The sequence below is a fragment of the Gavia stellata genome, chromosome 6, assembly GCF_030936135.1.
Source record: "Gavia stellata isolate bGavSte3 chromosome 6, bGavSte3.hap2, whole genome shotgun sequence".
NCBI classification, from domain to species: domain Eukaryota; kingdom Metazoa; phylum Chordata; class Aves; order Gaviiformes; family Gaviidae; genus Gavia; species Gavia stellata.
In genome coordinates, this window is record NC_082599.1 from 39,276,738 (window position 1) to 39,289,123 (window position 12,386).

The window sequence follows — 12,386 nt, forward strand, 5'->3', positions numbered from 1 at the left end:
ATAAACACCTACACAAGTTTAAGGGAGGGCTGGTCCTCCAAATTTTTGTTGATAAACACCACATATGGGAAACTGCTGCAAGAAAACAAAGGAAGTTGTTGAAAAACCGAGCTACTATACAATTTTTATATAAAAGACAGATATGGCCATGGGACAATGAACATCAACTTCCAAGTTTTGCCCATTTAAATTAGTAATATTAAATAAAAGTTAGGAAAAAGGTGCTCCTGATCCTTTTTCTCAGCAAGATTACTGCATTCAAAAGGAAAAAAAAAGATACTGTATTGCAACACAGAGCTTGATTTTGGGTCTGACTGAAGTGAAAAGGGACAAGCTGAACAAATAAGGCACTTGACTATACACCAGCTTGTACTTTATCCCATGTTCTCACTTCCCCTTTGCTGCTGTTCAGTGCCAAGTGACTTCAACACACTGCATGCTTCTCAGCATTACCTGTAAAAGCAGATCCTCAACTGAGGCATGGATAAAAGAGGGGAGAGTGATCCTCTTAAAGAAAATAACTCTCCCCCCTCCCCAAACCAAATGCACAAGTTCATAAGTCTCCTTTTCCATCCCTGTGGCTAAAGAGGGAAGAGAAGCCATTTTTCAGCATATTCAAGACCTACCAGATAAGGTCTAGTCAACACTGAAGCTCTATTAGGCTCAGCCTATTTGAGAAGGGAAAATGTTTGCAGATTTACTCATGTCCCAAGTTGCAGAATACACTAGCTTCCTAATACACCAGGAAAAAATAACTATCTATGTTCCAGAGGTACCGAAGAAGTAGCAGAGTAGGGTTACAGTACCTCAGGGTATTTTCTAGATCCAAATGGTGGAGCTATTTTCTTAAGTAATCTTAATTTTTCCTATTTAAAAATGGCCTCAGCAAAATCAGCAGAAGTCTGGCATCTTTTAAAAATTAAGTCAATTGCATTTTCGTCGGGGATGGGGGTAGAAAAGACTGCATGCCCAATTTTAAAAGGAAAGTGAACTAAAATCTGATTAAATTATAGCAAAATAATTCTACTTGGGGTGGGGGGAGGAAAACACTATCTTTTTCACAAGAATCAAAAGCTGGAGGAACATACTTGGTGTTAAGTACCTCGCCTGCTTAGGACAAGTGTAAATGAGCGATACCATCTGTACTCACATTCAAAGGATAGTCTGGCAAGATAGCAAGGAGAACACAAAGCAATAGGATGCTCTGCTCTTAATGTCATGGAAGCAGTTAAGCTGGGGAGTAGAAGATGACTGATCAGTTAAAATAAGAACTACCTACAGTAACAGATACTCAACACCTTATTCTCTGAGTTTGTAATTATTTGTAGAATTCTACCCAGTAATCCACAGTACTACAGAGATACCTATAGACTCACGTATAAAGACACTGCAGAGTCTGATTAATGCTGTATTTCATATGAATATATTTATCTCACAGAATAATGCAAGAGACAATCAAAGTAGAAAGTAAATAGATTGGAGCAAGAAGTCATTCCATAACATCAATAATTCAGAGAGAATCTATTTAAGATAACCATTTGTTACAAAGACAAGACAAAATGCATTGACAAAGGAAAAAAACCCCAACCAACAGAATCAACACTGATAAGCAGCATTCTAAACCAAGTTATGCTGAGCAGAGTAAAAGCAATAACCACATCGGAAGAAACAACAAGGACCTTGCAAAGACGCAGTGTGAGACTAATCCCAGCAAAGGGGGCAGAAGTCTCATCCAAAAAGATGACTCGTGGCAGTATCTGAGCGAAGGCGGACAAAGCCATCGCCAGTGTCTGGAGCAACATACCACAGAGGTTGCTATTCCCAAGGCAGCTGTGTGGGTGGGGGACCTGAATTCATGGAAGTCACGACCAAGGTGTAAAGCCTTATCATGAAACAAATTACTAAAACTGGAAAAAACGTGCAAAGTTTGGGTTTCTTTCTTTTTTTTTTTTTTTAAAAAAAAAGTCCTGGAAACTTAAAGTACGTGGAAGGCTGAAGCTACCAGCGTTATTTTTGTTGTAATAAAAGCAATAAATTTTAAAACACACAACTAAGCCTTACTTTGGATCGCAGGATATGTTAGTCAACACATTTGGTGCCTCATTCTCCATCTTTTACACCAGATAAGAGTTTGTAGTACTAAAGGATGCTAAAGACTGTTTCAACATAGCACAAACATATAGCTTATTTATGATGGTCACATTTAAACTAGAGTACTTACAGGAAGGACATCACGTTCTGCCAAAAGATATTCCTGGTTATCTCAGGGGCTGGAAAGGGGAGAATAGACATCCATCTGCTGTTCCAAAATCCTTGTGATAATTTGTTTATATTTATGTCAAGCTTTGAGAAGCATTAAACATACAATTAATTTAAAATGCTATCTCACTTCCTCTTTCTAGTTTTCATGCCTTCATACAACTAAAAGATGAGAAAGTTGTTCACTATCTTAAAAAAATCTGATCCACTTATGTTGGTTTATTTACTTGATCCTCTAACTTTTTTGTTGGTTAAAATCAGATATGTTATTTCAGAGCATTCTGTAGGTCATATTAACAGCATTTACAATTCCCAGCAGATTTAGCAGCAGCAGATATTTGCAAGGATGTCTGCCTCCAGTAATCACAGTTCACAAGTAGGTACATTAACATAAAACTAATATCATTAATATATATGTCCAGCTGTGAGCTGAGTTGATATGGTGGGAAGGAGAGGGCATGAGGGGATAGGAGCATGCTATGCCATACCATTTCCTCAGTGACTACCTATTTACCAAGGACTACTGCTCAAAGGAGCTTCACAGGCAAATGAAGCAGTAACTCAAGCTGCTTCATTATGAATCAGCAGAACTGTCAGAGATCATAGCAAAAGTATTACACCTTTTTAAAATAAAAGTAGATTAAAAAATAGATTTAAGAGCACTCCTGCTGTAGAATCCTACTTAATGATTTGCTATTCAGAAAAAGGCTTTGAGCTTGAACAGTTCCCTAGCATAAAGCAAGAGGTAAAATAATGAATCTGCAAGCCTGGAGAGTCGTGAATCTATGAAACATCCCAAACGACATAAGTGAAAACCCATGTTGATCCTCTGATGTTCACGCCACTATAAAAAATGAAAAATGATCAAGGCAGAAGAGGAGTAAGATCATCTAGGGATTCCAGAAACCTTTACCTACATGTTATTTCAGTGTGCACATGTATCTCTTCAAACAATAACTGCATACACAAAAAGCTGTATCAACTTTAAAATTTCTTATGATATACCTGGGACTGACACAGCTTTAAAAAACCAAAACAAACTACGGGAGCTCAGATACCATTTTTAACACCCCCAACTTCGCTTTTACAATTCTTTTTGTTAAGTACTTCAGAAAGAATTTCAATTTAAAAATTTGGCAAAAAAGCAAAGCAAGCAGAAGATGAATTCTGATCTGACATTAAGAGGACAGATAAAAAGGTAGACAATAGCATTGCTCCTTAAACTGAGGGAACAAATCTTTAAATACTATTTCGCACATCTTTTAGCAAGGTAATTATCTGGATAAAAATATGCATGCTATGAGTCACAGCAGTTCATATATAAATCAACCCATCAAGAAAATTCACAACCAGGACAGATTTTTTAGAACCTACACCTACTTTTCAGAAACACTGTACTTTAATAAGACCAGAAGAGAGTAATGCTTTCCAATCTGAACAGATGCTTGTCACATTCAAAGAAAAGATTACAATTCAAGAAGTGAAGAAGAAAACACAGGTTCAGAACTATGTGAGTCCACTTTTGTCCATAGTAGGTTACCTCTCAAAGGTTACAATTGGCTTCCGAGAAACCTCAGTGCCTGAAACACAACAGGACTGAAGAGTTAAAACCCCTCAGATTATTACTATGTAACAGTGACTTTCTGGTACATAGCTGTCACATATTTTAGAACGTCTGGAGAAAACAACAGTTAAAAATGGGTATTGGGTAGAGTATTGGGTAGAGGGAAGAAAGCATCGCGTATTTTAGGTAACTGCCAAGAGGCAAAGATTAGACTTGATCAATAGTATTTACAGAGTAGCAGGGTGGCAGTCGCTGAGGGAATCTTGTACCAGCACATCACCTTTAAGAATTTCCTTTTTAATTCAGAGGTTTTAATCATCACAATTTAATCTCCACGTGTTTGATTTTAACATTTCCAGTCAACCTAATATGAGGGTGGGAAAAACAGGAAGAAGGGTTAGGAGCGTTTTAGAAAACACTGCAAACCTACACACCCATCAGAAAGAATGATAAAATATAAATCCTATTTCAAACAAAAAATTATGCATTTGCAAAGTGAAATTAAGTAATAGGCATAAAAAGAACGCCTACTGGAACCATTCAGCTCATGCGCTAACAGGAATAAATCATCATAGGTAAAAACTTCCTTGGAGTTGTTTCCCCCCCTTCAAAAGGAAAGCAATACATTTTAAAAGAATATTTTTAGAGTAATTTTTGAAAGCAAAAATAGAAGTGCATGCAAATGGCCTCACTGGATCTTTAATGAGGAAGTGCCATAACACATATGGAATAACAGTGCATGCGGTCATTTCTCTACTACCAGGGCCAGCAACCCAAGCAGCAGTTGTCTTCTTAATCCTATTGACTGTATCTTCCAAAGGCCATTTAAAAACAGGCAGAGAAACGTAGCAAAACAGATGGAATAAGCAACTCTCTGAATAGACTTAAGAGTCTGCAATTTCACATAAACATTTCCCACCCCTGCAAATGCACATGCTTTTTTGTTGTCTTATCAGCCTTGAGGCTATTGTTACAGGACAGAAACATGGCTTTAAGGTGGGACAAGAGAAGACTCAGAAACAACTATTTCACTTGGAACAGAGGTGTTAACTGTATCCGTAGAAGCTTTTGACACAGCTCAATGATCTACAGCTTTTATTTCCCCAAAATGCAAGCTCTAGAAGAGAATCAGCTGGCAGACTCAGAGGCACATTTTCAGCATATGGATGCAGCAGCACCTTACTTTACAAGAGGCCCAAATCAGTCAATGACAAGTCAAGTATCCGAGCAAAACACATAATTTGCATTTTCCAGTTCAGTATGGTTCCATGGGAAATGCAGAGGATACTTCCACACACTTCAGGACTTTCTTCCTCCAGGGAAGAACACAGTTGCTTGGACGGAATGCACAGCCCAACAGCCAAACATCTCCTTCACCTGCACCCTGCCAATTGCTTAAAAAGTCACGACTGTCACTTCTGCATGAACGCAAGAGGAAAATTGGCACTGTTACCTGCCACGCACAAGTGCCATAGCTGATTCCACTACATCAATACAGCCTGCAGAGGGAGAAAAGTCAGGTGCCTCTGACTGCCAGAAGCTGGTCATCTTCTCTCTCTGGTTAGAGGACTGCTGTGCATAAGAGCACAATTTTTAAGTTCAGCAGAATGTGGTCATTACAGGAGAAAAAGGATTTTTGCAAGGCAAATTAAGGAGTAAAAAATTATTTTAAAAAATATTATTACATTTTACAGACAATGGAATACTGAAAGGGGAGTGAAAAAGACAGGATAACTGTTACAGCTAAGCCCACCTACACGGTAGACACAGCCATTCCCAGGAAAATTAATCCCAACTAAGTAATGCCATCAATCTAAACCAGATCACTTAAACCAAACCATTTGCTCATTCATAGTTAAAGCGGCCTTACACTGACTAAACAGAATTCACTTCTAAAGTGCATTTGGTTACCTCCAAATACCAAGGTGCAGTGCTTTAAAAATAAAGTAAAACAAGTCAGATTTTTCCTTGACAGGCAGGAACCCAAGGTGAATTGTGCCACATGAAAATTTCATGTTTTTCACTTCTTCAGGGGTGAGGAGGATAGTTGGATGGGAAAAGGTTGGGAGAAGACGACCTGAACATGGAACCAAAAAGCAATGTGCACTAAACAGGGTGTGATCAAAACCAACCAAAATCACAGACAAAAGAACGACCCTATAAAATGAATATTCCAGCAAACGTACCACTCCTCTCCATGGCGGCAAAGCAGCACTGCAGCAATTTCTCTGCCCTCATCCTAGACTGTTTAAATCGCCCACAGGGAGGAGACAAGCAAGCTACCACTAAATATTTGTGAAGAATAGATGGCCTCACCAGGCGTACCCCTCTTCAGAACAGACAGCTAATTGCTTTACTAACACTTTTTCAACTAATTTCTACCTGTGTTTAGATGAAGGGCAGACCCAGTCAAATCAAACCGAATTATCTTCGTTTGTATTTTTGCTTTTTGGATGCATTTAAATAGCACACGATAACCTTTATGATGAGTTAATTACTTCAATTTTATTACTTATGCTATACTTTTTATTTTATCAGGGCATTTAATAAAAACAGAAACTAAAAAATATTTTAAGTTGTTTTAATTACATGTGCCACTAATCAAAAAGCTTCCAAAAATGTTTTGAGTTAAGCAGTCGTTGTATGAAGGAAATACTACGGACAGTTAGTGAGCCGAATCAATCACTTTGGGGTGATCACAAAGTCTGTCAAAATTTTAGCATTAGTACAATTCTGTCAGACTTCACTTCATAGGAGAAGCTTTTATGTTCCCCATCTTCTGGTTTTCAACACTGAACAAATTGAGTAAGAGGATTAATTGTAAAGAAAATACCATTTGTTCCAGAAGAGGCTACTGTTGTCTAACGCCGCTTTCAAACAGTGAACTTTCACAAACTCGTTCCAAGTGCTTAGCTCATGACTTCCATACGTGAAGCAGTTTGAATTCAATCCTTTGGCAGCAAATATATACTACTTAAGCTTTTTTTTTAATTATTTCATTGCGAGTAGATGCTACACTTAGACCTTAACAAGTTATATTATTTCCCTAATGTAATTTTTAAATAAAAGATTTCCCTGTCCTGTTCTCTACATCCTCAAGCTGAACATTCCCTCAAAGTTCCCACACTCCACGCCAATAAACCACACTGAAAATAGATTAACCTTTTGTCTAGTCTTATCACTCAGAACCTTTGTACAACATAATACAAGAAGCACAACAGAAAGTACTCCACATCTCCTATGAGACAGGGAACATTAAGTACAGAATAGCAAAAAAATTACCATAAATGTCATTTAATTCACAACGCTGAATCTGATTTTTAAACACTTATAGCCACATAATACAGGTGTTCTCAAAACTTTGCATACTTTTAATAACTTTCATTTATTTCAACATAGCAAGTAAGATTCTGCTATCGTCTCATAATATTTAAGAAAGTTTAACCAAGTATCAAACTACTCTTATTAACACTTTGCAAAATATTTATTAAATGTCCATCTGTGTGGTTGTCCGCACCGCCCCCCCCCCGCATCCCAGTGTTCTTTTGTTTATGATTTACACTTTTATGTCACCCATGTGGGTTTTGATACCTACTAGGAGCAGCAATGACACTATCTTCCAGTCACCTGCTCTAGAGCACAGCAGAGACAGCTAACCTCCTCATGAAGCAGCCCCTGAATAACTACCTAAGATTTTTAGGCAAATACAAAAAAAAATTTAAATGGTGCTGATGAGCAGTTTCAAGAGTGAAACAGAAGCTGCAACCTGACCCTCACTGAGTCTTCCCTGCTTGCTTCAAAAAAAAAAAAGGGCTAAGGGCCCTGACTTAAATATTCCATATTCTTTGCTTTTTAGCTCAAAATACTTATACCAAAGATATCTCGTAACATACATACAGGTGATGTGTAGACAACTATTTGTATGGAGACTGTTAAGTGTAATTTTATTATACCCTTATTTTCCAAGGTAATTACTCCCAGTGCATTATTACAGTCAAGAGACATGCCCCCCCTTTTTTTTTTTTTTAAATCAAGCTTTGTAGTTTTATCAGTTTATTCCAGAAAATTAAACCTGAGTCAAGTGCATGAATAGCTTAATCCATAACCCACTGAATTAAACAGCTTTGCAGCAGGATCAAACCAGGAAACAGAATGAAGTGAGAAATAGTCCATCTTGATACAGTTTCCATTAATGGCGATTCAAAATGCTATCTTTTCTAGCGGCTGATAAAAAAATATTTGCACAACCAATGCACATATGTTGTGGTATCCATACAACCATACTAGGGGATATGTGGAATATAAACCAAGTCTAACTACTATTTTATATTTCAATTTCCTATAGAGCTGAGATGAAAAAATTTCTTCCACTACAGAAGACTTAAATTTATTCTTAGTAATTAATGAAGCATGTCAGTCTATTTGTAGAAAAGTGACCAATTAATATTTTGGTTTATTTCAACTTCGTCATTTTTCTACAAGTGTATTTTCTTATTAGATATTTCCCTACCCCAAGCATATATCTCTGTGCAGGGAGATAGAGGGATCACTAGTCACAACAGGCATGACTCCAAGCAGTCACTGGATGGTGTCCAAGAATTAGAGCTGCACACACAGGAGCATACAAGGGAGTTAAGAAATTGAAGGGCTTTCTGTCCATACATGTTTCTATAAGGGAAAAGGCTGCAGCAAGTTCAGACTACTTTTGGCATACAGTTTTCAGGTAACTGGACTACCTGAACATGATCTTATACTTTCATTGTAACCTCCTGAGAAGAGACTGAAGTCTTTCAACAAGAGAAAGTCTTTGATGTCATTTCCAGAGCTTCAGTTGTAAAACCGTAAGTAGCAGTGCATGTGATCAGCCTAAGGGGGGGGGGGAACCCTAAGAAATGCGGCAAGAAAACTGGCTTGCAGTTGTCATATGGAAGATGGGAAAAAGCTGAGGGTCCTGAAAGGCAGTGCATGTGGTAAACAAGTAAGTTACAGAAGTACTTTCCTTGTTTCAATGTTTTCACAGTCCGTGTAAGTCAACACGACATATTATAAATAGAAGCAGACAACCTTAAGACCCTCAGCTCTCTCACAATTAAAGAGGAATTCACAACCACACTCAAACCCAAAACCAGTCAGGAACCAGACAAGAAAATTGAGCATCTTGCTGAATTTCAAAACACATTCTAAGAAGTTTCAGGCCAACAACTTTAAAGCTACTTTCCCAGAGAGAGAGGTCCAAGGCAGACCACACTCAATTTCCTCCACTCACCTCCCAGCCCCCAAACCAAAGGACACTCACAGAAGACACATATTCTGTCATTACAGGACTTCTGTCACAAAGGAAGACATCAGAGTAAGTTTACCCAAGCCAAAACACTCCTTTCTACTTCCCACTTAAGAAAATTTTCAAGGAACAACTTTGCAGTCATATGCTAACCTAAATAATTTGTCTCTCCCCACCCTTTTCACCACCTTGCAGAAGAAAAGAATGAGCAACTGCTTAGGCTCAGCTGCAACCAAATATCAAACCATGGCCTTAGGCAGGAGATTAAAAGCCAGTGAGTTTCAATCATTATTGTTAGAAACTTTACAAATGAAAAAAACAACCAAAGAAGCAGCATGTCATTAAACTCCATCCCAAAATTATGAAACTCCTATCCTTTCATGACAATTTACTTACTCCACATGACTTTAAAGATTGGGGTTCATTCAGGCAATGTACTTAATTTCTTCCCCCCCCCCGGCCCAGAGTCCTACGCTACACCAGAAATACATTAGCAATCAGTAGTTCTTGTATCTGTATTTCTTCTCCTATCCGTCAGCTGAAAACACTGGCCTTCACTGTGGTCGATAATTTCCAAGTCACATAATTAGCACAGTTTTGGCTGTTAATTAACCTCTTAAAAGAGTAACAGGATAACAAGAAAAACATACCCTAATGTTTCTGCCTGTTCAGAACCTTGCTTGTTACGGGTCATTTTCATTGTTTCTTACCTAGTGAAAAAACAAGACAGTGCAAATATACACCAAAGCAGTTGCCACCTCTCTTCTGCAGCCACACCATTCACTATGCAAAGTAAAAACCTGGCATTCTGAACAGGCATCCAGGGATGATGCATTGCTTCACAGCCACGCTATACGTCACTGCGCTCCATACAACAGTAGGTCATGAAATCTTGAGATCAACTTACATCATTCCAACAATTCCTCCCTTTTTCTTCAATTATCTGTCCTACTTTTACAAGTCACCTTTCCCCAAAATAAATGGTGTCAGGCAACATCAGGGAAGCACTAGTGGGCACTGTAGTCACGATATATTAAAAAAAAAGGGGGGGGTTTTGTGTACACATCTAATGCACATGTATTTCAGAAGAGGCACTAAGGGCTCCCACAGCGTAGAAGGCTGAACTCCAGCAGACATTTCTGAGATCTTTTCTGTAGGCACATTCATTCTGTCTTTGGGTTCAGTTACCTGTGGCTGACTGCTGCCACAAGACCGAGCTTCAGGCCTAGAAGATTTATTTCTGTTTGTGGTCATTCAGGAGGCAAAGAGCCAATTCTCTGAAGAACTTACTCCAAAACAACAGTTCCAAAATGACTTTGCAACACCTCCGACCAGCATGGAGGAGAGCACTGCTAATACCAGCATGGCAAGCTTCCACGGAAGGGGAGCTGAACTTCTCCTCTGACAGTCTCCACAGACACCGCTGGCATTGCTATTCCTCCCGTCATTTGAACAGATACTATTTCTTTGGCTTATGTAAGTTCCAGTGAAGGACTTTATAAAAGGAAACGTATCTCACTGCTCCCCCATGTAAGGGGTTGGATGTTGAGACAGGAAACCAGTGTGATACCCTAAATGCTTGCAGTATTTTCTACAGCCATTGCAACAGCAATAGAGAGCCCTCCAGATGAAGCTTAGGGTGAAATGCAAAGATGTAAACAACAGCTTTTTAACAGTTATGCTAATTTTTCTACAAAATTCTTCTACTACTTGTGGCCACAGAGTCACGAACCACAGTACTTCTACTTTGATGCTAGTAGGTACTCTTTAATTATGTATGCAATAAGACTAATACTTTAATATTAGATTACTAAAGCAGTTTTAACACATACGCAGAGCATTGCATGAATTTTATCAACCTTCAGGTGAGGAAACCTCACAACTAATCTGTTCAAATGCAAACTATTAAAAATATCACTTTTTTAAGCAATTATGGCTTTTTAAATGTTGTGAGTCTTAAAAAAAAGCCAATGCACAATGTGCAAAGTCGAAGCCCCTTCAAAAATAAAAGATGTGACTGCATGCAGCTATATTTGCCCTTCCAAGATGACAAATTTGATATACTTGACTCAAACCCATTTTTTGCATCTCTGCGTGTAGAAAAACAGTAGAAAGCACTCTTCCCTATATTATTCACAGTGTTAGTTCGAGACTACAGATGCTGGGAGTGTCTTCTTCCTGTGCTGTGGAAAGGTGCAGCAGGTAGAAGAAGGAACCAATGTCTTTAAGTCATTGCAAACAGAGCTCCATTGGGTAGCTGGATACCTGTTGGGTTTTGGATGATCCTTGACTATGAAGCTCTGAAGTTCATCAGAAGGGCTTTGCTGATCACTTATACTGACAATCTGTGATAGCCTAACCATTTTTGTCCTTCTTGTTCTCACTTTAGTGCTTTACAAATCCCTTCTTCACCTTTCTTTTACTCCCATTATGAAGACCTTCTCCTCTCTTGAGCTCCATTTCTTACGGAGTAGATTAAATTGAGTATTCAGACCCCTGACTGAAGTAATTATTATTTGTTAAACTTATGGTAAAAAGAATAGAAAAATGTCTATGGACAAGTCATAAAATGCTACTTATTCTTTAACTGAAAAGTTCTATTTTAATAGACAGAATTCTCAGTCTGTGATCTAAGTAGTCTTAGATAATAATCTTTAAATGGCTGTGTGCTTGTGGATGGGAAGAAACAGAAAACATAACATCATGGGGTAGGAGTGGAAGAAATAAATTGATGAGCGGGGTGATTACTATAGGATCGGGAATGATGCAGGACAGTAATGGCATTTGCAACCTTGCAGGTGACAGAGAAGTGAGAAGAGAAAGTGTTCTTCTACAAGTCCTCCTTAATACTGAAAATTATCCCCCAGAATGAAACACTATTAAAAAAGCAACAGATACAGCAGAGCTGCAAAACAAAATACAGCTCCTGGAACTGAGACACGAGCAAAGGAAATGAAAGCTATCAGGCAGTAGCAATAGAGGGTTCTAATTTGGCAAAGAGACTGCACAGCAACACAATATTAAGCATAAGACCTCTTTCTATTGATCCTCATGTTTTAGCAAACATAGCAAGAACTGAACAGAACTCTGCAGTTACAAAGGAACGGAGGCGAGGGCTAGGGAATTCCATTAACGTGCTATTTCTGAAGTGTCCTTGTACCGTGACTCGAGACATTTCTCTTATTCACAACAATGAGTAATAATGTAACCAGAAAAAAAAAATGTTGGCATATTGTTTTTCTTCATCTGCTTATTTTGTGTGCTCTTCCTTCATTTTAACCT